At 42.0% G+C, this 24,185-nt stretch overlaps 1 protein-coding gene across 1 annotated transcript in view; it reads left to right on the top strand.

Moving 5' to 3' along the window:
• The first annotated feature begins 10,040 nt into the window (after positions 1–10,040).
• Positions 10,041–24,185, top strand: part of psme3ip1 (proteasome activator subunit 3 interacting protein 1) — a 97,573-nt gene continuing 83,428 nt past the window's right edge. The window contains exon 1 of the mRNA XM_060837771.1: positions 10,041–10,122. The gene's annotated coding sequence lies outside the window, so the exon portion shown is untranslated. The remainder of the gene's footprint in view (positions 10,123–24,185) is intronic.

A 24,185-nucleotide genomic window follows, 5' to 3' on the forward strand; every position in this document is an offset into this window, starting at 1 on the left:
AAAGCTAAAACTGGGTCTCCATCCAGACTCTATACCTGGAATATGTAATGGTGAATAGGCTAGTTGCTTTTAAACATATTGAAATAAAAAAAACATTTGAGGGGATGTAACGCTACATTGGGAATGTCACTGTGCTAGTAATGCAGGACCATAGACTAATGCTCTGGGGACATGAGTTCTAATCTCCCTTTGAATTCCAATAAATATCCAGACTAAAAAGATGGCTAATGGCAATCATGTAACTATTGGAGTAAAAATCAATTGGATCACTATTATTCATTAGACAAGGAAACTGCCATCAGGCACTACCTATGACTTCAGACCTACAACAATGTGGTTGACTCTTAACTGATCTCTAACTATTAGAGATGAGAAGTAATTGCCACCAATGTCAGGATCCATGAACTAATAAAAAAAATACAAATAACAAATTGACAATTGTATAAAAATCAACAGACTAAAAACTTTGTGGATTAAACTTCTTTACAGAAAGTGATATCTCTCTGAGGCAGATTCACTCCTTTTGTAGCTAAGAACATAACAGCATAAGACCTAGGAGCAGGAGTAGGCCATCTGGCCCATCGAGCCTGCTCCGCCATTCAATACGATCATGGATGATCTTTTCATGGCCTCAGCTCCACTTACCCGTCCTCTCACTGTAACAATTAATTCCTTTATTGTTCAAAAAAAATCTGTCTTGGCTTTAAAACTTTTACTGAAGTAGCATCAACTATTTCACTGGGCAGGGAATTCCGTGGAGTTACAGCCCTCTGGGTGAAGAAGCTTCTTCTCAATTCAGTCATAAATCTACTCCCCCTAATTTTGAGGCTATGCCTTTTGTCCTAGTTTCACCTGCCAGTAGAAACATCCTCTCCACTTCCACTTTATTTTCTTCTCTTCATAATGGTATATGTTTCCCTAAGATTCCCCCTCATTCTCCTGAATTCCAATGAATATAATCCCAGTCTACTCAGTCTCTCCTCATAAGCCAACCCCCTCAACTCCGGAATCAACCTGGTGAATCTCCTCTGCACCCTCTCCAATGTCAGTACATCCTTTCTTAAGTAAGGAGAGCAAAACTGCATATAGTACTCCAAGTGTGGTCTCACCAGCATCTTATACAGCTGCAAGATGACTTCCTTGCTTTTAAACTCAATTCTTTTAGTAATGAAAGAGAAAATTCCATGTGCCTTCCTAATTACTTGTTGTACCTGCAGACCAACCTCTTTGATTCATGCACAAGGACACCCAGGTCCCTCTGCTAAGCAGCATGCTGCAACTTTTTACCATTCAAGTAACAATCCTTTTTACTGTTACTCCTACCAAAATGGATAACTTCGCATTTATTAACATTGTATTTCATCAGCCAGACCTTTGCTCACTCACTCAAAGTATCTATGTTCCACTGCAAAGTTTCACAGTCCTTTGCACACTTTGCTGTGCAACTCCTCTTAGTATCATCTGCAAACTTTGACACACTACACATGGTCCCCAACTCCAAATCATCTATATAAATTGTGAATAATTGCGGTCCCAACACCGATCCCTGAGGCACACCACTAGTTACTGATTGCCAGCCAGAATAGCCCTCATTTATCCACGTTCTTTGCTTCCTGTTAGTTAACCAATTATCTATCCATACCAATATTTTACCCGCAATGCCATGCATCCTTATCTTATGCAGCAGCCTCTTGTGTGGCACCTTGTCGAAGGCCTCTTGTAAGTCCAGGTACACCACATCCACTGGGTCTCTATTGTCCACCTTGCTCGTAATGTCTTCATAAAATTCCAAAAGATTTGTTAAGCATGACCTGCCCTTCATGAATCCATGCTGCATTGGCCCAACAGGACAATTTCAATCAAGATGCCTTGCTATTTCTTCCTTATAATAGGCTCAAGCATCTTCTCCACTACAGAGGTTAAGCTAACCGGTCTATAATTCCCTTCTTTCATCTTCCTCCCTTTTTAAACAGTGTTGTCACATATGCTGTTTTCCAATCTGCTGGGACTGCCCAGAGTCCAGCGAAGTTTGGAAAATTGCCACCAGTGCACTTGCTATTTCTCCCACCATCTCCTCTCGTCCCCTGGGATGCATTCCATCAGGGCCAGGAGACTTGTCTATCCTTAGCTGCAATAGCTTGCACAACATTGCCTCTTCCATAATAATGATTGTTTCCAGGTCCTCACCTACCTTCATCTCGTTGTCAATTACTAGCATTTATTAGTGTCTTCCACTGTGAAGACTGATACATAATACTTGTCCAATGCCTTGGCCATTTCATCATGTCCAATAACTAAATGCCCCTTCTCATCCTGTAAAGGTCCGACATTTAATGTAGTCACTCGTTTTCATTTTATATATTTATAGAAACGTTTGTTATCCGTCTTTATATTCTGTTAGTTTTTTTTCTCATGTTCCATCTTACTTTTCTGTATAGCTCTTTTTGTGTCTTTCTGTTGAACTTTAAAGTTTTCCCAATTTTCTAGCTCCCTGCTGTTTTTGGCCACTTTTTATGCCATCCCTTTCAATTTGATAGCCTGCCTTATTTCCATAGACAGTCATGGCAGATTACCCCTTTTCTGACAGTCTTTTCTTTTCACCAGAATGTATTTTTGCTGAGCACTTTGAAAAATTGTTTTGAAAGTCCTCCACTGCTCATCAACTGTCCCACCATAAAATCTTTGTTTGGAGTCTACTTTAGCCAAGTCCTCCCTCATTCTATTGTCGTCTCCCTTGTTTAAGCACAGACCCTGGCATTGGATTTTATCTTGAAACTCTCCATCTTTATTCTAAAGTCAACCATACTGTGATCACTCCTTCCAAGAAGATCCCTAACTATGCGATCATCAATTATTCCTGTCCCATTACACAGGACCAGATCTAGGATAGCTTGCTCCCACATTGGTTCTGTTATATACTCTTCAAGAAAATTATGGCACATACACTCAACGATCTCCTCCTCAAGGCTACCTTGACTGAGCTGGTTTGACTAATCATCATGGAGATTAAAATCCCCCATGATAATTGCCATACCATTTTTACAGGCATTAGTTAAAGTTAAGATCCTTCCATTGAACAACTTGTGTTTTTGTTCAGAGTTAGATTGCTGGATTTTTCAGTTGGACCCATTATCCCTTTAATCAGTAAGATTTAAGGATAAATAAAGAAACAGAGGCAGTTGGAGCAGAGATGCACTGCATTTCAGTGAAATTAGGGTCGGAAAGAAATGATAGTGGAATAAGAAAGGTTGTATTAAAAGGGAAATTTGAAAGAAAAGACACAAAAAGAAAAAGTTAAGCTTTTACATTTTAAATGTTTGTAACAATTTACTGTTGGATTGAGACTTTGGATTTTCAGTGGCTCCATTTCTAGCTCAGAGAAGTTCAGTGACAATGCAGGAACAGAAGTCACATCATTAAATATCAGCCTTAGCTTTATGCATGAGATTAACTCATTTGAAGTGGCCAAATGCAACAATTTCCTGAAACTTATGGGAAGGCGGAGGCCATGCTGGCATCTTTGCGAGGCTAATGATTTGAACGATATCATTCCAGCACCTTGTACTAATTCTGAACTTGTAGTCATAGAGCTGCAGAGTCATAAAGTGTGGAAACAGACACTTCGATCCAGCTCATCCACACTGACCAAACTTCCCAAACTAACCTCAACCCAGTTGCCTGTGTTTGGCCCATATCCCTCTAAACCTTTCCTATTCATGTCCAAATGTCTTTTAAATGTTGTAACTGTGCCTTCATCCACCACTTCCTCTGGCTGTTCATTCCACATCCACCACTTCCTCTGGCTGTTCATTCCACATATGAACCACCATCTGTGTGAAAAAATTGCTTCTTGTGTCCTTTTTAAATCTTTCTCCTCTCACTTTAAAAATATACTTCCTTGTTTTGGACTCCCATCCTCAGGAAAAGACCTTAGCTATTCACCTTATCTATGTATAGCATGGAAACAGATCCTTCGGTCCAACCCGTCATTCCGCAACATCCTGTGCTCCAGTGAAGAAATTCCCAGCCTACCCTTTGCTCTCCATTACTGGCAACATCCTGGTAAATCTTTTCTGAACCTTCTCCAGCTTAATAATATCCTGCCTACTGGCTACCACTAATTCTCCACAAATTGCTGGGTTAGTTACAATGTTGCTGCATGTGTTAGAGTCTCTGAAGGACATCAAACTTGTAAATACCAGCACCAAATGACAACAGTAAAGGACCATTGCATTAGGAGAGAAAAAAATGAATATTCTGGACTTGGACTGAAAAAGAACAAATTGAAACCACAGAGGATTTCTTTTTATTCATTCACAGGAAGAGGGTGTCGCTGGCTAGGCCAATATTTATTGCCCATCCCGAATTGCCCAGAGGGCAGTTAAGAGTCAACTGCATAACCCAGACCAGGCAAGGATGGCACTTTCTTTCCCTATAAAGGACATTAATGAACCAGATAGGTTTTTCCAACAATCAATAACTGCTTCATGATCACCATTCCGTTCCTAATTCTAGACTTTTTTTTATTGAATTCAAATTCTATGGCAGGATTTGAACCTATGTCTCAGAACATTACCTGGGTCTTTGGAATATTAATCAGGTGACAATACCACCAGGCCATTGTCTTGCCATAAATGCAGCAGGTCTGCCACATCTGTGGGGAGGGAAATGATACTAATGTTTCAAATCTGATTTGAATTCTTTGGAACCAAAAGGACTATTGCAAAGTAGGAGGAGGAGTGGAACCAATGAGAATGTCCAGAGCAAATTACAAAGGCAGTGCAAATGGTAACGAAGGAGAGAAACATATCAAATAGGCATTAATGGTAGGGGCTAAATGTGAAAAATGAGTCAGCTTTGTTGAGAGCAATCCAATGCAAACAAGATAGAATATCAGTGGTTTTGGTTTATGCAGAGCTGAAAATGTGTTGCTGAAAAAACGCAGCAGGTCAGGCAGCATCCAGGGAACAGGAGAATCAACATTTCGGGCATAAGCCCTTCTTCAGGAATGAGGAAAGTGTGTCCAGCAGGCTAAGATAAAAGGTAGGGAGGAGGGACTTGGGGGAGGGGTGATGGAGATGTGATAGGTGGAAGGAGGTCAAGGTGAGGGTGATAGGCCAAAGTGGGGGTGGGGGCGGAGAGGTCAGGAAGAAGATTGCAGGCTAGGAAGGCGGTGCTGAGTTCGAGGGATTTGACTGAGACAAATTGGGGGGAGGGGAAATGAGGAAACTGGAGAAATCTGAGTTCATCCCTTGTGGTTGGAGGGTTCCTAGGTGGAAGATGAGGCGCTCTTCCTCCAACCGTCATGTTGTTATGGTCTGGCGGTGGAGGACTCCAAAGACCTGCATGTCCTTGGTGGAGTGGGAGGGGGAAATAAAGTGTTGAGTCACGGGGTGGTTGGGTTGGTTGGTCCGGGTGTCCCAGAGGTGTTAAGGATTTCAGTGAGTCCCTCTCTCACTGCACACACCAGGTCATCTCCTCTGCACAGAAGCCTTCCTTGAAGAAGCTCTCTTCCTCCCTCTACCAGGATTTCAGTGAGTCCTTCTCTCACTGCACACCCCAGGTCATCTCCTCTGCACAGAAGCTCTTCAGCCACGTTGCGAATCCTTTGGTTTATGCAGTCAACCTGGATTTTGAAAGCAGGTAAATTGGGGAACTCTATGTAGTTTTTAAAATCTTGAACATTTGTGATAACTCTGGGAGTCACAGGACTTGACCCTGAGCAAACTACTCCAGCAGGTTTGAATCAGGTTATACAGTCACTCTAGGTTTGTGTTAGTGTGGGACATTGCATCTGCAAACTGACTGCCATGTTCCAAAGTATTAGAATTAGATTTTATTGTCTTGTGTACTCAAGGACAAAAGTACAGGAGTACAATGAAAATCATACAATGTTGCCATTCCTGGTGCCCATCTTAGGTACAAAGGTGCAAAATCTTAGGTACATCTAAGTATGAAATATTACAATGGTGACAGCACTTCAAAATTACTCAATTGACAGTGCAGTACTTTGGGACATCCTGGAGAAGTAAATGGGACTATATAATGCAAGTTATTTGTTTCTTTAGTTCAATCATGCCAGTCATGTGTCTCCTTGGGGAAATTTTCCTGAGGAGACAAGCTGTTGTTTTTACATATTGTGTAAAAACGTGGTTGGACAGATGCACCAGTATATTCCACACGTTCAGACTCCACAAATTCCATATTATTTGTGTCATGAGTCTTTACAACATTGTTGGAAATACGCTGTGAGCTGATGTAGCATAATGGGTTAACAGCTGCTACGCTAAGAGCTGGAGTATACTGTCAGTGATGTGCAACAATAATATGCAATCAAGACTAACTTATTTGGAAAAGGGTGCTGAAGAAAGAAGGTTCTAATAGAGTTCTGGATCAGGGCTTTACAAATAATTAATAATAGCTTATGAGTTTTGCTCAAGAAAGATACATTTTTTCAGCTTGCATTGGAGAGGTGGCAGCATTGTGATATTATCACTGGATTGTTAATCCAGAGACACAGATAATGCCTGGGATCTGGGCTCAAATCCTGCCACAACAGCTGGTGGAATTTGAATTCAATTTAAAAAATCTGGAATGAAGAGTCTAATAATGACCATGAATCCATTGTTGACTGTCAGAAAAAAACCCATCTGGTTCACTAATGTCCTTCAGGGGAGGAAACTGCTATCCTTACCTCGTCTGGTTTACATGTGACTCCAGACCCACAGCAATGTGATTGACTTTCAACTGACTTCTGGATAATTAGGGATAGGCAATAAATGCTGGCCTATCCAGCAATGCCCTTATCCTATGAATGAATAAAAAAAACTTGTTAGAATACTTTGCAAGAAGTATCGATGAAAAGGGAAAACAATATTTGTAATGTTTGAGGGGAGAGTGCTGACTAGTTGGACACAGAGACATTGCCATGGAGAATGCAAGCTAGATGATGACTGACAGTTAACTGCCTGTTTGTTTAAATTTTAAACCAGAAAGGACGACACTGTTAGTCCAGGCATTGGTCTGAGCAATTCATCGGAGAATGGTTGTCCCTTGTTTTGTACGTGTTTCTTAGTCTGTACTAAATGATTTTCATCTTTACCTGTCAAAAGAATTCAGAACATGATCATCATATTCATACAGGTTCAAAGTTTGGGAGAAGATTTGTAGCTCGGGTGCTCATTGTTGTGGCTCTGTTCGCCGAGCTGGGAATTTGTGTTGCAGACGTTTCGTCCCCTGTCTAGGTGACATCCTCAGTGCTTGGGAGTCTCCTGGGAAGCGCTTCTGTGCTCTTTCCTCCGGCATTTGTGGTGGCTTGAGTCTGCCGCTTCCGGTTGTCCACTACAAATGCTGGAGGAAAGATCACAGAAGCACTTCACAGGAGGCTCCCAAGCATTGAGGATGTCACCTAGACAGGGGACGAAACGTCTGCAACACAAATTCCCAGCTCGGCGAACAGAACCACAACATTCATACAGGTAGAAGCTATGGTGACGTGATACAAATGCTGACCACATTAGTGCTAAGTAATTTTGATCCGTGTGGTACCATTGTTCAGGAAGATGTGTTTAGCCAATAAATTTGAGTCAGATCCATGAGAAAATGAGGTAGTAAATGTGCAATCTGTAAAAAGGATGTGGAGCTGTAATTTGAACCATTTATTTTGGTAGTTGTCTGTCACATTGATGAAGTCTGCGTGCAGACAGTAACTTGTCACGTTGTACTTGACACATGGAAATAGGCAATGGGGCACAATTAGTGAAGAACTTCAGTAAAAACACAAGAAAATAACGTTCTAAGCTTAACTAATGGTTTTAAAGGTAGTTCTTCTATAATACAATGGATGTGTTTTTGTGATTTTTATAGAAAAATCGCGTTTTAGAAACAGTGCTTAAAGTGTTGGTGATGTAATTGCATTACATGTTTTAAAAGTTTGTGCTTTAGAAACAGTGTTCCCAATTTATCAATCGCATTACAGTGAATTTGCATTAACGAAATGAGAGTTATAGCAGAACGACCTGAATTTGTATTCTCTGTCAGTCATTCTTCAAATGCCCACGAGTCAAACATAACCGATACTGACAGGTTTCTCTCTAAAGCAAGAGCTGTAGATGCAATCGGGCCCAAAGAACTTTCAGTAGGTTAAATTCACATATCACTTTGGATTTTCAATCTAGTTAACATCAATCTGCATCTGTTTCGGCAGCTGTGTTTAACTTTCGGTTGGAGCATTGTTGGATTTTTAAAAGTAATTCATGGAATTTGTGCATTACTGGCTCTGCCAGTATTTATTGGCTGCTTTAAATACCACTGATCAGCCCCTTGGTCCTTCCTCTGGGGGAAGTGGCAACTGGCAGCCAGGGAAGCTTGAAAATCATGTGTCAGGACACTGACAGAAAGGAAAATGTAGGAGTATATATGGGAGTTGTTTCAAGGCTTTGTAACTTGGGTAGTGTGGCCCAGGTCAGCAGGAGGCATTGACGTTACTTGTGCTGCTAAGAAAAAACTGGGTGATTTATTTAATTTACCAGTTAAGCTGGTTCAGCTGTTTGCCGCACAGAATACTGTAGCTACTTTTGACTATGCTGAAACCCTGATTTAGCTGGGTTCCCAATGCACTTCCAGCTTGGAGGTGACACCTCATTTCCTCAGCACTGCGTCACAGACTGACAGTGTCGATATTATTCCCTTCTCCAGTGGCAAGATTGATTTAGTGGTCATTAGCTTTTCAGTGGTGGATTACTACCTTGGAAATTGCAGCATTTTGAAATGTTGCTGGTGGAGAAGGAGAATCGACGTTTCAGGCATGAGCCCTTCTTCAGGAATGAGGAGAGTGTGCCAAGCAGGCGAAGATAAAAGGTAGGGAGGAGGGACTTGGGGGAGGGGTGTTGGGAATGCGATAAGTGGAAGGAGGTTAAGGTGAGGGTGATAGGCCAGAGAGGGGTGGGGGCAGAGATAAAATTGGTCCACACTTCAAAGTCATATCTGCTTATGTGATATTCAATTTCATAACATCCATAGTACATTAACAATTTTAACCTGCAACATTACAGAATTACACAGACATTTCCTGTTATAAAAATAGCCCAGCAAAAAGTTAGATATATCTGCAGATCCAAGATTCTTAATGTATTATATATTCATATATACAGGTAGGTATTTGTGCAGGTAGGATAAAGTGAGGACAACAGATGCTGGAGATCAGAGTCAAAAAGTGTGATGCTGGAAAAGCACAGCTGGTCAGGCATCATCTGAGGAACAGGAGAGTCGATGTTTCGAGCATAAGGTCTTGTTCAGGAATGTGGGGTGGGGGTTGGGGTGGAGTGGGGGCATGGGGGCTGAGAGATCAATGGAAGGGGTCTGGGGCTGGGGGAAGGTAGCAGAGAATGCGATAGTTAGATGAAGGTGGGGAATGATGATAGGTCGGATGGAGGGTGAATTGGATAGGTGGAAGGAAAATGGTTAGCTAGGGCAGTTCAAGAGGGTGGTGTCATGTTGGAGGTTTGGATCCGGGACAAGGGGGGTGGGGGGAAGATGAAGAAACTGATGTTGATGCCATGTGATTGGAGGGTCCCAAGATGGAAGATGAGGTGTTCTTCCTCCAGGAGTCGAATGGCTAGAGTTTGGCGGTGAAGGAGGCCCAGGACTTGCATGTCTTTGGTGGAGTGGGAGGGGGTGTTGAAATGTTCGGCCACAGGGTGGTGGTGTTGTTTAGTGCGTGTGTCCCAGAGGTGTTCTCCAAAATGTTCCGCATGTTGGCGACCTGTCTCCCCAGTGTAGAGGAAATTTGTGCAGCTAAGCTATATTGTAATGTAAATGTTATTAAAAGGATGTATAATTTATTTAAATATTATTTCTTTAGAACTAGCAAACCAGCATGCTTGAGTATTAATAAAATTTTGCATAAATAATTGTAAAAACAGTGATAAAATTGACATATAACATTATTTACATGTTATTACTTTGGAAACATCACACCAAAGTGTAACAATAAATATATGATGCTTCATGGGTGTAACTCAGAGGGACTGTCAGGCGGAACAGCTGCTCCCGGAACCTTTCGACAGGAATCGGAAGCGGAGGGAAGGTGTTGTGTGAGAGACAAGACGCGGAGTCTGAAAGGTGAGAGGGACACAGGGCTGGAGGGAGAGGGCGTTCGCGGACCGGGAGGGGGAGAGGGGTCAGTGTTGAACAGGGCCTGGGGGGGGGTCAGTGTTGATCAGGGCCTGGGGGGTGGGGAGAGGGGGGGGTCAGTGTTGATCGGGCTGGGGGGGGTCAGTGTTGATCGGGCTGGGGGAGGGGAGGGGGGCTTAGTGTTGATCGGGCTGGGGGGGGGGGGTCAGTGTTGATCAGGGCCTGGGGGAGGGGATCAATGTTGATCAGGGCCTTGGGGAGGGGGGGGGGGGGGTCAGTGTTGATCAGGGCCTTGGGGAGGGGATCAATGTTGATCAGGGCCTTGGGGAGGGGGGTTAGTGTTGATCAGGGCCTGGGGAAAGCATTGTTCATTGATGGTTCTGGTTATATCCCAGGGTCTTTAATCTATTTTTTCTCCTCCTGTGGTTGGGACTGTTGACTGTTGCAGCATCTCACCTATTCAGGGTGAATTTGTGCTGACTTTGTGCTGTGGCTTTAATATTGAGGCAGAGTTAGTGAGAGAGTGTCAACGTGTTCAGTGCCTTGCATCCACCAGCAAACCTGATGATCTTGGGACTCTTAATCTCCTGACCCTCCCTTTTTCTCCTTGCATCCCCTTCCCATGTGTTCAGTGTCATTGCAAGGCTTGCATCTTTCAGAACCCCAGGACATCCTAAAGGGCTTTGTAGAGTAGTAACTGTTGTAAAAGAAATTTGATGTTATTTTGTGGACTGCAAGTTCTCACAGACAAACAATATGTGATGACTGACCAGATCATCTGTTATTTGCCTTGGTTCAGGATTAAATGTTAATCAGTACACTGCAAAATCTCTTTGTTGTCCTTCAGTGTGGTGACAACAAAACCTCAGAATCAGAACCAGACCATTCACAAAATGCATTTCTCCATGCAAAATGTGGAAGCTTTCCATTAAAACAGTGGACTCTGTCATTACAATTGTGTCTACAATTCAAAAGTCATTTATTGGTTGGAAAGTGCTTTGTTTGTCTCATGGTTTTGAAATGTGTTGTATATGTACAAGTTGTTATCACCTAGATGTGAAGACCATTAAGTGCGGTCACATCCAAGATCAACAAAAAGTTTAAAAGATATAGAATCAGTGCAAATGGATGGAAATAAGATGTAGATGGGTGATGATTTCAGTGATGGATACAACAGGCCGGAGCAGTGGTGTGGCATACTCCTGTTCTCATGTTCCTTTTGTTTTTATGTTCATATGCAAACGCAAATAAGACCTCTTTCAGTATTATGCTGAGAGTTTGTGATTGATTCTGGAGGAGAACTGAAGTCACGACCTTCTAACTCTGGGGTAGGATTGCTGAACTGAGTCAAATCTTGACACCAGGTAGGATAAGAGAGTTTGAGGCTTCTACTGTTTCCTTTTACATAGATCGTGAAGTTGGTACTTATTGGTCCATTATTCAGTGAAATCAAATTAATACCATGTGAATCATCAATCACTTGGATCATAAACCTTTTCAGGGAAGGATAAACAAAAAAAACCTGTATTTGTCACTTTGTAAAAGTTGCATTTTCTGCAGGGAAAATTGATTGAATAGTCTAAGTAGAGGAAGATGCAACAAAGTGGAGAGTAGAGCAGTGAGATACATTTTTGATTGCTGCAGTTAAACGACTTCCTTCTGTGCCTTTGACCTGAATGAATTTGTTTGCTGTTAGTTTTTTGATGAGGTAACACCGAAGGTTGATGTATAGTTGGACTTTCAAAAGGTATTCGATAATATGCCTTTTAAGTAGAGTTGAAGCTGTTAAATAAAAGGACGGTGACAACTTAAATGTGAAATTGGCTGACTGACAGGAAAAAAAGTTGCAGCAAATGATTTTTATTTGGATCATTGTCCGAGGGGTCAGGATCACAACCACTGCTTTTCTTGATGTAGATTAATGACCTGATTTGAGTGTGTGGAGCACAATTTCGAAGTTTGCAGATGACACAGTTTGGAATTATTGTGATGACGATAGTGCGAGATCTCAAAACTCATAGTCCAGTGGAATGGGTGGCTATCTGGCAGATGAAATTTTAATGCAGAGCATATGAGCTGTTCCATTTTGGTAGGAAGGAGGAGTATTGATATTAACTGGAAGGGGTACAGGAACAGATGTGCATGCACAAAAAAATGTTAAGGGCAATTGGTACAAGTTCTCTTCACAAAAGGCTGTTTGAATGACGACTTGAAATATTCAGGAGCAGAAATTCAGAAAATGAAATAAGGAAAATTAGCAGAAATAAACTGAGGCATCAGAATGTTTGGATAGTTGCCTGTAGGCCTCTGTATGTACCTCAAACCAGCTTAGGCACAATCAGGTTATTTCTGCCCACATACTTATTTCTAACAGAATTATCAAAGATGTTTGATTTTGATAGCCCTGTAAATTCCTTATTTAACTCCCTTTTTGTAGTTATAGAGTCATAGAGATGTACAGCATGGAAACAGACCCTTTGGTCCAACCCACCCATGCCGACCAGATATCCCAACCCAATCTAGTCCCACCTGCCAGCACCCGGCCCCTATCCCTCCAAACCCTTCCTATTCATATACCCATCCAAATGCCTCTTAAATGTTGCAATTGTATCAGCCTCCACCACATCCTCTGGCAGCTGATTCCATACACGTACCACCCTCTGCATGAAAAAGTTGCCCGTTAGGTCTCTTTTATATCTTTCCCCTCTCACTCTAAACCTACGACGCCTAGTTCTGGACTCCCCGACCCCAGGGAAAAGACTTTGTCTATTTATCCTATCCATGCCCCTCATAATTTTGTAAACCTCTATAAGGTCACCCCTCAGCCTCCGACGCTCCAGGGAAAACAGCCCCAGCCAGTTCAGCCTCTCCCTGTAGCTCAGATCCTCCAACCCTGGCATCCTTGTAGATCTTTTCTGAACCCTTTCAAGTTTCACAACATCTTTCCGATCGGAAGAAGACCAGAATTGCACGCAATATTCCAACAGTGGCCTAACCAATGTCCTGTACAGCCGCAACATGACCTCCCAACTCCTGTACTCAATACTCTGACCAATTAAGGAAAGCATACCAAACGCCGTCTCCACCATCCTATCTACCTGCGACTCCACTTTCAAGGAGAGAGGAACCTGCACTCCAAGGTCTCTTAGTTCAGCAACACTCCCTAGGACCTGATCATTAAGTGTATAAGTCCTGCTAAGATTTGTTTTCCCAAAATGCAGCACCTTGCATTTATCTGAATTAAACTCCATCTGCCACTTCTCAGCCCATTGGCCCATCTGGTCCAGATTCTGTTATAATCTGAGGTAACTCTCTTCGCTGTCCACTACACCTCCAATTTTGGTGTCATTTGCAAACTTACTAACTGCACCTCTTATGCTCGCATCCAAATCAAAGTAGAGGGCCCAGCACCGATCCTTGTGGCACTCCACTGGTCACAGCCCTCCAGTCTGAAAATTCTTTTTAATTTTGTTGATTTTTATATTTTTCCTTATTGCCAGGATCTGTAATTTTAAATAATATTTGATATAATTTTTCCATTTAGTTCTGTTATTGCTTTAGCTGACTTTTCACAAGTAAAGTTGTTACCTTAGTTATAAATTGCATTTAATTCTATTTTGAATAGCTCCCACTGATATTTTGTCATTTTACTGATTATCACATTTTCCTAGTTTACTGCAGACAGTTTTGATTTCGTACTATTGAAGTCAGCCTTCACTAATCTGAAGTTTTAATCTATTTTTAATTTTTCCCTTTTGTGCTTGATAATACAATATCATGAGACACAGGGTGCGTGTACTGTTCAGTTGTGAACTAAGTCTGCTATTATATTGTAAAAAAAAATAAGAAAACATATTCTTTACTCAATCTAACATTTATTTACAGAGTGAAACGTACACCTTCAAATCATCTATCTCTCCGTTTCAACAAATGTCTCTTCAAAAATGTTTAGTTGTAACCCCAATTAATGCTCACATCTGCACATAATTGTATATTGACTGCATTTAATTAACATCTGACTTATTGCTCAGTGTTAAACCTAACAGATACCGTTTGAGAGATAATTAATTAACAAAAGCATTAAAAATTACTGACTTCACAAATTGACATTAGTTTGGACAATTATATCGGAAAGTAATTTGGAATTTGTAACTAATTGTGACAATTTCCTGATGTTTAATTTGGAAGAGCACCAAACCTGTGTTAATTTATCCACAGATTATTGTTGGAGGCTGTTTGTTGAATACTGAGGTTCGACCTAAGAATAGTGTACAATTCATGGAATAGGATTTTAATTTCTTCACAGACTTTAGTTATAGTAACAGCACAGCTTGCCTTTTGTACAAATAGATCCCTAATCAGGTGGTATGTCCATTGCATCCGCTGTCTTTCTATTGGGCAAGGTCATGGATTTGGAATGTGCTGTCAAAGGAGCTTTGGAATGATATTGCAAGGCACCTTGTTGATTGTGCACAATTTTGCCTCTGCCGCTAGTGGTGGAGAGAATGAATATTGAAGATTATGGATGGGGTGTGAATTGAGCGGCTTCTTCAACGTGGATGATGTCAAACTTCTTCAGTTTTGTTGGAAATATGAAGGCAAGTGGAGAGTATTCCGTCGCACCCTGACTTGTGCCTTATAGATTATGGACTGATGCCGACAGCATGGGTTCAATTTTGCACTGGCTGAGGTGACTATGAAGGACTCTCCTTGTCAACCTTTTCCCCGAGCCTGAGGCGTGGTCACCCTCGGGTTAAACTTCCACGAGTCGTCTCTCTGTAATGAGAGAGCAGCCCTATTGTCTGCTAAGACTGTTGCAACTCAACTTAAAGGTAGGGAATGGGCATTGGGGAGTCAGGATGTGAGTTAGTTAATGCAGAATTACCACTCCTAACCTGCTCCTGATTCTAGTCAGTGGTACCCCCTAAGATGTTGATAGTGTGTTAGTCAGTGATGGTAGTGCCATTGAATGCCATGGGAAGATGGTTGAATTCTCTCTTGTTCGAGGTGATCAGTGCCTGGCACTTGTGTGACATAAGTGTGACTTGCCACTTATCAGTCCAAGCTTGATTGTTGTCCAGATCGTGTTGCTTATGGACGTATCTGTAGAGTTATGAATATTCCTGAAATTTGTGCAATTATCTGCGAACATGCCTACTTCTAACCGTGAGGGAAAAAAGATAATTGATGATGTGAAGCAAAAAAAACAGTAGTCTTTGGAGATCACCATCTTCCACCCTCAAAAACAAATCCAAAACAAACCATCGACCATAACTTATTGCTTTCTCTCCTTAAGACAGTTTCTTTTTAATCCAAATGCACACTGGCCCTCCTATTCCATAATCCTCAGTTCTGTTGACTAGCCTTTTATGTGGTATTTTGTCAAATTATTTCTGAAAATCCATGAACAACATCCACTGCATTATCTTTGGTCCACCTTCTCTGTTACTTAAGCAAAACATTAGATTTGCTGCATTACATTCTGCATCCTCTTGGTGGTGTCCTTCACAGCTTGCTGGAAGCAGCTTCATCTGTTTACAAGAGGGAGCGATAAGTTGTGAGTCTTCTTTAAGCGCTAAAAGGAGAAAGATTTACAGGGCAATGAGAAAAGAGCAGAGGAATGATATTTATTGGAATGCTGTTTCAAAGACCTAATACATGTCAGATGAGCTGAGTGGCTTCTGTCTTCACTGAATCATTGTGTGATTCCATGTTCCTGATCTGCTCAGATATGTTACATACTTCCATTAACGTTGTTGGAATTTCATAATTGTTTGGGATTTTAGTTTTTTCTCAGTTAATATTGAAGATACGGTTTCTTTCGCACCTTTCTTGACCTTTGGACATCTCAAACTGCTTGGCAGCCAGTCAGTCAGTATCGTCATTTAGGAAATGGATCAGCCAATTTGTGCACGTGCTTCCACAGTAACAATTAGGAAACCAAATGCTATGTTGGCTTGATGGCAAAGAGTTCAGAGTACAAGAGTGGCTAAGACCTGCTGCAATTATGTAGGCTTTGATGAGCCCATAACTGGAGAACTTCCAGAGGAGGAAGTGTTGGATGCCTTGAAACAGATAAAAGTGGATAAATCCCCAAGACCTGATCAGGTGTACCCTGGAACTCTGTGGGAAGCTAGAGAAGTGATTGCTGGGCCTCTTGCTGAGATATTTGTATCATCGATAGTCACAGGTGAGGTGCCTGAAGACTGGAGGTTGGCTAATGTGGTGCCACTGTTTAAGAAGGATGATAAGGACAAGCTAGGGAACTATAGACCAGTGAGCCTGGCGTCGGTGGTGGGCAAGTTGTTGGAGGAAATCCTGATGGACAGGATGTACATGTGTTTGGAAAGGCAAGGACTGATTACGGATAGTCAACATGGCTTGGTGTGTGGGAAATCATGTCTCACAAACTTGATTGAGTTTTTTGAGGAAGTAACAAAGAGGATTGATGAGGGCAGAGTGGTAGATGTGATCTATATAGACTTCAGCAAGGTGTTCAATAAGGTTCTCCATGGGAGACTGATTAGCAAGGTTAGATCTCATGGAATACAGGGAGAACTAGCCGTTTGGATACAGAACTGGCTCAAAGGTAGAAGACAGAGGGTGCTGGTGGAGAGTTCTATTTCAGGCAAGAGGCCTGTGATTAGTGGAGTGCCACAGGGAACAGTGATGGGTTCACTACTTTTTGTCATTTACATAAATGATTTGAATGCGAGCATATGAGGTGCAGTTAATAAGTTTGTAGATGACACCAAAATTGGAGGTGTAGTGGACAGCGCAGAGGGTTACCTCAGATTACAACAGGATCTGGACCAGATGGGCCAATGGGCTGAGAAGTGGCAGATGGCGTTTAATTCAGATAAATGTGAAGTGCTGCTTTTTGGGAAAGCAAATCTCAGCAGGACTTCTACACTTAATGGTAAGGTCCTAGGGAGTGTTGCTGAACAAAGAGACCTTGGAGTGCAGGTTCATAGCTCCTTGAAAGTGGAGTCGAAGGTAGATAGGATAGTGAAGGCGGCGTTTGGTATGCATTCCTTTATTGGTCAGAGTATTGAGTACAGGAGTTGGGAGGTCATGTTGCGGCTGTACAGGACATTGGTTAGGCCACTGTTGGAATATTGCGTGCAATTCTGGTCTTCTTCCTATTGGAAAGATGTTGTGAAACTTGAAAGGGTTCAGAAAAGATTTACAAGGATGTTGCCAGTGTTGGAGGATCTGAGCTACAGGGAGAGGCTGAACAGGCTGGGACTGTTTTACTTGGAGCGTTGGAGGCTGAGGGGTGACCTTCTTGAGGTTTACAAAATTATGAGGGGATGGATAGGATAAATAGACAAAGTTTTTCCTTGGGATCGGGGAACCCAGAACTAGAGGGCATAGGTTTAGGGTGAGAGGGGAAAGATATAAAAGAGACCTAAGGGGCAAATCTTCGATTCAACCTGTTCATGCCGACCGGATATCCCAACCCAACCTCGTCCCACCTGCCAGCACCTGGCCCATATCCCTCCAAACCCTTCCTATTCATATACCCATCCAAATGTCTTTTAAATGTTGCAATTGTACCAGCCTCCATCACTTTTTCTGGCAGCTCATTCCATATACATACCACCCTCTGTGTGAAAAAGTTGCCCTGGGAATTACAGGCCAGTTAGTCTTACTTCTGTGGTAGGCAAAGTAATGGAAAGGGTACTGAGGGATAGGATTTATGAGTATCTGGAAAGCCACTGCTTGATTAGGGACAGCCAGCACGGATTTGTGAAGGGTAGGTCTTGCCTTACAAGTCTTATTGAATTCTTTGAGGAGGTGACCAAGCATGTGGATGAGGGTAGAGCAGTGGATGTAGTGTACATGGATTTTAGTAAGGCATTTGATAATGTTCCCCATGGTAGGCTTATGCGGAAAGTCAGGAGGCATGGGATAGAGGGAAATTTGGCCAATTGGATAGAAAACTGGCTAACCGGTCGAAGTCAGAGAGTGGTGGTAGATGGTAAATATTCAGCCTGGAGCCCAGTTACAAGTGGAGTTCCGCAGGGATCAGTTCTGGGTCCTCTGCTATTTGTAATTTTTATTAATGACTTGGATGAGGGAGTCGAAGGGTGGGAAAGCAAATTTGCAGATGATACGAAGATTGGTGGAGTTGTGGACAGTGAGGAGGGCTGTTGTCAGCTGCAAAGGGACTTAGATATGATGCAGAGCTGGGCTGAGGAGTGGCAGATGGAGTTCAACCCTGCCAAGTGTGAGGTTGTCCATTTTGGAAGAACAAATAAGAATGCGGAATATAGGGTTAACGGTAGGGTTCTTAGTCAGGTGGAGGAACAGAGGGATCTTGGGGTCTATGTTCATAGCTCTTTGAAAGTTGCCACTCAGGTGGATAGAGCTTGTAAGAAGGCCTATGGTGTATTAGCGTTCATTAGCAGAGGGATTGAATTCAAGAGTCGTGAAGTGATGTTGCAGCTGTACAGGACTTTGGTTAGGCCACATTTGGAGTACTGTGTGCAGTTCTGGTCGCCTCACTTTAGGAAAGATGTGGAAGCTTTGGAGAAGGTGCAGAGAAGATTTACCAGGATGTTGCCTGGAATGGAGAATAGGTCATACGAGGATAGGTTGAGAGTTCTCGGCCTTTTCTCGTTGGAACGGCGAAGGATGAGGGGTGACTTGATAGAGGTTTATAAGATGATCAGAGGAATAGATAGAGTAGACAGTCAGAAACATTTTCCCCGGGTACAACAGAGTGTTACAAGGGGACATAAATTTAAGGTGAAGAGTGGAAGGTATAGGGGAGATGTCAGGGGTGGGTTCTTTACCCAGAGAGTGGTGGGGGCATGGAATGCGCTGCCCGTGGGAGTGGTAGAGTCAGAATCATTGGCGACCTTTAAGCAGCAATTGGGTAGGTTCATGGATGGGTGCTTAATCTAGGATAGATGTTCGGCACAACATCGTGGACTGAAGGGCATGTTCTGTGCTGTATTGTTCTATGTTCTATATCTTTCCCCTCTCACCCTAAACCTATGCCCTCTCGTTCTGGACTCCCCGACCCCAGGGAAAAGACTTTGCCTACTTTCCCTATCCATGCCCCTCATAATTTTGTAAACCTCTATAAGGTCACCCCTCAGCCTCCGACACTCCAGAGAAAACAGCCCCAGCCTGCTCAGCCTCTCCATGTAGCTCAAATCCTCCAACCCTGGCAACATCCTTGTAAATCTTTTCTGGACCCCTTCAAGTTTCACAACATCTTTCCGTTAGGAAGGAGACCAGAATTGCACGCAATATTCCAACAGTGGCCTAACCAATGTCCTGTACAGCCGCAACATGACCTCCCAACTCCTGTACTCAATACTCTGACTAATAAAGGAAAGCATACCAAACGCCTTCTTCACTATCCTATCTACCTGCGACTCCACTTTCAAGGAGCTCTTTGTTCAGTAACACTCCCTAGGACCTTACCATTAAGTGTATAAGTCCTGCGAAGATTTGCCTTTCCAAATGCATCATCTCGCATTTATCTGAATTAAACTCCATCTACCACTTGTCAGCCCATTGGCCCAACTGGTCAAGATCCTGTTGTAATCTTGAGGTAACCTTTCCCACACACAAAGCCATGTTGACTATCTGTAATCAGTCGTTGCCTTTCCAAATACATGTACATCCTGTCCCTCAGGATTCCCTCCAACAACTTGCCCACCACTGATGTCAGGCTCCCTCGTCTATAGTTCCCTGGCTTGTCCTTACCACCCTTCTTAAAACAGTGGCACCACGTTAGCCAACCTCCAGTCTTCCGGCACCTCACCTGTGACTATCGATACAAATATCTCAGCAAGAGGCCCAGCAATTATTTCTCTAGCTTCCCACAGAGTTCCAGCATACACCTGATCAGGTCCTGGGGATTTATCCACCTTTACCCGTTTCAAGACATCCAGCACTTCCTCCTCTAATATGGACATTCTGCAAGATATCACCATTTATTTTCCTACAGTCTATATCTTCCATATCCTTTTCCACAGTAAATACTGATACAAAATACTCATTTGTATCTCCCTCATTTTCTACGGCTCCACACAAAGGCCGCCTTGATGATCTTTGATCAACTGTGCTCAGATGGTCTATTTCTGCTCCTGTTGTCTTCTAAGCAATGTGATAGGGATCAGATAATTTGCTTTTGTGACTTCATTGAGAAATGAAGGGGTAACTCCCTTGCTGTTCTTCAAAGCCATTTTAAAATCTAGGTGATCATACCTAGAGGGTGATGTATCAAAGGTAGTATAGATGGCTGGGGATGCTGGTTATGGTAGTGAGCAGCTAAACCATGCACACAATCACATTTCAAAGTCTTACCCTTGATAGTGAGTTTTGGGAAGATTTGTAGCTCAGGTTCTGGATGTGAGTTTGCTCGCTGAGCTGGAAGGTTCATTTTCAGATGTTTTGCCACCATACTAGGTAACATCATTAGTGAGCCTCCGATGAAGGTCTGGTGGTAAGGCCCACTTTTTATATGTTTAGGTTTCTTTGGGTTGGTGATGTCATTTCCTTTTTTTTCTCCAGGGGATGGTAAATGGGATCGAAGTCAATGTGTTTGTTGATAAGAGTTCTAGCTGGAGTGCCATGCTTCCAGGAATTCTCAGACATGTCTCTGTTTGGCTTGTCCTAGAATGGATACGTTGTCCCAGTCGAAGTGGTGTCCTTCCTCATCTGTATATAAAGATACTAGTGAGAGTCGGTCATGTCTTTTTGTGCCTAGTTGATGTGGATGTATCCTGGTGGCTCGTTTTCTGCCTGTTTGTCCAATGTAGTATTTGTTACAGTTCTTGTAAGGTATTTTGTAAATGACATTAGTTTTGCTTGTTGTCTCTTAAGGGTCTTTCAAGTTCATTAGCTGCTGTTTTAGTATGTTGGTGGATTTGGCAATCATTTCCTTTGATGTAGAGGAGAGTGGCGAGGGTTTCTGGGCGCGTTGTCTGCTTGTTTGGGTTTGTTGCTGAGAAATTGGTGGACTGTGTTTATTGGGTATCCATTCTTTTTCAACACACTGTGTAGATGATTTTCCCCTGTTCTTTGTCACTCCTCTGTGCTGCAGTGTGTGGTGGCTTGTTGAAATAATGTTCTAATGTCACTTCGTTTGTGGGTTTTGGGATGATTGTTTCTGTAGTTCTTAGCCTTGGTCTCTGATGCCAGCTGGGGCAGTCTTAGCAAGTTGTCTCGGTGCTTCCTGCTCCTGACCTCAACTTGCTGAGTTCTACATTCTGGATGAGGACAATGTTGACTTAATTGGTGTATTAATTAATGTGTCAAAACATTTTTAAACTTGCAATGTATCAGACCATAGGCTGCCTTTGAAACCAACCCCTAAGCCCCATCTCAGGAAAATATTGGTTACCTTCACAAAAGGAAAGACTTGTTCTCTGTTATTTGCCGCATAAGATAACAATAATCTGTGTCCACCATCGTCTGACAAGTGAAGTACTTGTTTCCATAACTTATTTAAATTTTGCTGCAATACTATAAACTTACTGACAGAGGTACCATCTAGATGGAAATGCTGCAATCTAATTCATTTCTGTTATCGGTATTACACAATATGTGCTCTCATTAGCACAAACAAAGCTGTTTGCTTCAACAGAGAGATAAAAATTAGATCTGTCCCAATCATGGTTAAAAATCACACAACACCAGGTTTATAGTCCAACAGGTTTAATTGGAAGCACACTAGCTTTCGGAGTGTCGCTCCTTCATTAGGTGGTTCATCCTGATGAAGGAGCCTCCCTCCGAAAGTTAATGTGCTTCCAATTAAACCTGTTGGTCTATAACCTGGTTTTGTGACTTTTAACTTTGTACACTCCAGTCCAACACCGGCATCTCCAAATCATGTCCCAATCACGGTTTGCTTCAGGTTTTAGCACTGTGAACCAGTGCTATATTAGGTATGAGTTTAATTTGCAATTGTATACTTCATCCACCAGGTGGTATTAGATGACTGTTTTCTTTCAAATACATTTTACCACACATCTCAAATTTTATATGTCCTAATTACCACCAACCACATTTTGCAAATTGCCATCTCTTATTGTTAAGAGGTGATGGTAGTTGATGGATTTGCCTTTTCTTTAGTGTTACATTCTTTTCCAATACGACATTGTCACTGAATCTCATCATGCTCTTGGGCTGTTTTATTGCTTTATTTGGGGAATCTGCCAAACATGTTTGACAATCTTGAAAATAAAATTCACCTTTTGAGGTCACTCTATTCAGTGGTTGGGATGATTTTAATGTGGTGGGTTATAACTGAGTTTTTGTGTGTGGCAATAAAACTGTATGGTGTATAACACGTTTTTACCATTGAAAGAGGTTAGAGGTAATTGATACTAATTACTGTGTTTTCACTGAGGTGAAAAATAGTTTTGGAAGAAATTCAGTTGTAATTGATCATTCTGTGTCATAAGATATAGGAACAGCAGTAGGCTGTTCGGTCCCTCGAGCCTGCCCTGCCTTTCAGTAGGTCAATGGCTGCTGTAAAATTCCTCACATGCACTTGCATGCCTCTTTCCCAGAACTCTTGTTTTCCTGATTGATCAAGAATCTGTCCATCTCAGCCTTATGTATACACAAGACTTTGTTCCACCATGCAAATTGGACCTTCAATTAATTGACTTTAAAAATGGAACTAGTACCCCCAACTGTTGCAAAAACCCAATTTTTTAAAAAAAGTAAATAATTTGAAACAAAAATGAATTGCTGGAAAAAACAGTCACTGGACCCAAAACGTTAACTCTGCTTTCTCTCCATAGACCTGCTGAGTTTGTCCAGCAATTTCTGTTTTGGTTTGATTTCCAGCATCTTTTAGTTTGAAAAGTGTGTTAATGTCTGATCTGTCAAGTTTGTTCTTCCAAACTGAGCTTAACCAGGCTCACAGAATGTCTTGAACTTCACTCAGCTGTAATCCAATGCTTCTGATATACCAACCCCAATCTCTTGTTTCCTTACCTCTGGGTGCCCCTTCTCCCATTATTCTCATTTTTATTTTCTATGTTGCTGATCAGTTCCGAAGCAGTATTGAATCATAGAATAATAGAATCCCTCCAGTGTGTAAACCGCCATTTGACCCAACAAGTCAGGCTGTTCAAAGAGTTGAGATGGGGGTTGAGTAGACATGTGGACAAAACTACATCAAAATCTTGTGGGGGTTGAAAAGGAAACAAAACAAAGCAGAGCCATGGATAATGCAGGGGAGTGAATCGTAATCTTTAGAGAGAATGGTTTGAGGCAACAATATTGATAAGGTGAAAGGAAAGGCAGGGAAAATAATACAAAAAACTTGTTATTGTAAATAAATACAGGGAGAGGATTTTTTTTCTGTTGGCAGTGTTAGTGGAGATAAACAAGATTATTCTAGACAAACAAAAACAAGAATTCCTGGCAAAACTCAGCAGGTCTGGCAGCATTTGTGAGGAGAAAATAGAGTTAGTTTTGATTCCTGTGATCCTTCAGAATTGTTCTGAAGAAGGATCACAGGACTTGAAATGTTAATTCTGTTTTCTCTTGACAGATGCTGCCAGACCTGCTGGGTCTCTCCTGCAACTTCTGTTTTTGTTTGTTGCTTTATTTATTAAATATCATAGATATTTTCCTAATCCTGTTCAGAGATATTATTGCACACATCGAGAGCAGGTGGGACTTGAACCTAAATCCTCTGGATCAGAAGCAGGGACATAACCTCAGTATCACAGGACTCTTAATAAGACTATTATATACTTGTGGATGTCCCAAGGAGTTCCATATGGCAATTGAAGAACAAATACACTTTTTGGGTATAACAAGGTTTGAAGTTAGAGCACAGATGGACCAGAAATTAAAGACAGTATACATTTACGTGATTTTAAAATTTGTATGATAAATTCCCTTCATCACATCCATGATGAAAAGTGCCTATGTAAACTTGCGATGTTTTAATTGCACTGTCTTGTCAGTGGTCAAACTATATTAGCTTCACTGAGATCTGTGTCTTTATCACCGGAACAGTTTACATCGATAGCTTCCATGTCTGTGAGTGGACAGAAGAATTT

This window comes from Hemiscyllium ocellatum, chromosome 17, assembly GCF_020745735.1.
Source record: "Hemiscyllium ocellatum isolate sHemOce1 chromosome 17, sHemOce1.pat.X.cur, whole genome shotgun sequence".
Classification (NCBI taxonomy): Eukaryota; Metazoa; Chordata; class Chondrichthyes; order Orectolobiformes; family Hemiscylliidae; genus Hemiscyllium; species Hemiscyllium ocellatum.